We start from the raw sequence: 2,773 nt of genomic DNA, 5'->3' as shown, positions 1-2,773 counted from the left end.
ACATTCCATATTAATTGATTTCGTTGCGAGGTTTTGACCTCTATATGAGACGTTTTTCAAAGACTGCATTCATTTTAAAACAAACCATAACCTTTATTTCATCAATAAAGGTTTAAAAAGCTTTACGTGGATTATCAAATAATGATAATCTAAAATATCCTGTTTACACACGACCATTACATAATGGTTTACAATACAAATATGTTACAACAAAATAAGTTTCTTGAATGCAGTTTTTACACAATATCATACAAGCATGGACTCCAAATCTCATCCTTATTTAAGTATGCGACAGCGGAAGCTCTTAATAATCACCTGAGAATAAACATGCTTAAAACGTCAACAAAAATGTTGGTGAGTTATAGGTTTAACCTATATATATCAAATCATAATAATAGCCCACAAGATTTCATATTTCAATACACATCCCATACATAGAGATAAAAATCATTCTTATGGTGAACACCTGGTAACCAACATTAACAAGATGCATATATAAGAATATCCCCATCATTCCGGGACACCCTTCGGATATGATATAAATTTCGAAGTACTAAAGCATCCGGTACTTTGGATGGGGTTTGTTAGGCCCAATAGATCTATCTTTAGGATTCGAGTCAATTAGGGTGTCTGTTCCCTAATTCTTAGATTACCAGACTTAATAAAAAGGGGCATATTCGATTTCGATAATTCAACCATAGAATGTAGTTTCACGTACTTGTGTCTATTTTGTAAATCATTTATAAAACCTGCATGTATTCTCATCCCAAAAATATTAGATTTTAAAAGTGGGACTATAACTCACTTTCACAGATTTTTACTTCGTCGGGAAGTAAGACTTGGCCACTGGTTGATTCACGAACCTATAACAATATATACATATATATCAAAGTATGTTCAAAATATATTTACAACACTTTTAATATATTTTGATGTTTTAAGTTTATTAAGTCAGCTGTCCTCGTTAGTAACCTACAACTAGTTGTCCACAGTTAGATGGACAGAAATAAATCGATAAATATTATCTTGAATCAATTCACGACCCAGTGTATACGTATCTCAGTATTGATCACAACTCAAACTATATATATATTTTGGAATCAACCTCAACCCTGTATAGCTAACTCCAACATTCACATATAGAGTGTCTATGGTTGTTCCGAAATATATATAGATGTGTCGACATGATAGGTCGAAATATTGTATACGTGTCTATGGTATCTCAAGATTACATAATATACAATACAAGTTGATTAAGTTATGGTTGGAATAGATTTGTTACCAATTTTCATGTAGCTAAAATGAGAAAAATTATCCAATCTTGTTTTACCCATAACTTCTTCATTTTAAATCCGTTTTGAGTGAATCAAATTGCTATGGTTTCATATTGAACTCTATTTTATGAATATAAACAGAAAAAGTATAGGTTTATAGTCAGAAAAATAAGTTACAAGTCGTTTTTGTAAAGGTAGTCATTTCAGTCGAAAGAACGACGTCTAGATGACCATTTTAGAAAACATACTTCCACTTTGAGTTTAACCATAATTTTTGGATATAGTTTCATGTTCATAATAAAAATCATTTTCCCAGAATAACAACTTTTAAATCAAAGTTTATCATAGTTTTTAATTAACTAACCCAAAACAGCCCGCGGTGTTACTACGACGGCGTAAATCCGGTTTTACGGTGTTTTTCGTGTTTCCAGGTTTTAAATCATTAAGTTAGCATATCATATAGATATAGAACATGTGTTTAGTTGATTTTAAAAGTCAAGTTAGAAGGATTAACTTTTGTTTGCGAACAAGTTTAGAATTAACTAAACTATGTTCTAGTGATTACAAGTTTAAACCTTCGAATAAGATAGCTTTATATGTATGAATCGAATGATGTTATGAACATCATTACTACCTTAAGTTCCTTGGATAAACCTACTGGAAAAGAGAAAAATGGATCTAGCTTCAACGGATCCTTGGATGGCTCGAAGTTCTTGAAGCAGAATCATGACACGAAAATAAGTTCAAGTAAGATCATCACTTGAAATAAGATTGTTATAGTTATAGAAATTGAACCAAAGTTTGAATATGATTATTACCTTGTATTAGAATGATAACCTACTGTAAGAAACAAAGATTTCTTGAGGTTGGATGATCACCTTACAAGATTGGAAGTGAGCTAGCAAACTTGAAAGTATTCTTGATTTTATGTAACTAGAACTTGTAGAATATATGAAGAACACTTAGAACTTGAAGATATAACTTGAGAGAGATCAATTAGATGAAGAAAATTGAAGAATGAAAGTGTTTGTAGGTGTTTTTGGTCGTTGGTGTATGGATTAGATATAAAGGATATGTAATTTTGTTTTCATGTAAATAAGTCATGAATGATTACTCATATTTTTGTAATTTTATGAGATATTTCATGCTAGTTGCCAAATGATGGTTCCCACATGTGTTAGGTGACTCACATGGGCTGCTAAGATCTGATCATTAGAGTGTATATACCAATAGTACATACATCTAAAAGCTGTGTATTGTACGAGTACGAATACGGGTGCATACGAGTAGAATTGTTGATGAAACTGAACGAGGATGTAATTGTAAGCATTTTTGTTAAGTAGAAGTATTTTGATAAGTGTATTGAAGTCTTTCAAAAGTGTATAAATACATATTAAAACACTACATGTATATACATTTTAACCGAGTCGTTAAGTCATCGTTAGTCGTTACATGTAAGTGTTGTTTTGAAACCTTTAGGTTAACGATCTTGTTAAATG

Source organism: Rutidosis leptorrhynchoides, chromosome 4 (genome assembly GCF_046630445.1).
Source record: "Rutidosis leptorrhynchoides isolate AG116_Rl617_1_P2 chromosome 4, CSIRO_AGI_Rlap_v1, whole genome shotgun sequence".
Classification (NCBI taxonomy): Eukaryota; Viridiplantae; Streptophyta; class Magnoliopsida; order Asterales; family Asteraceae; genus Rutidosis; species Rutidosis leptorrhynchoides.
The sequence above is the reverse complement of the archived record's forward strand: the minus strand, read 5'-3'. Positions refer to the sequence as shown.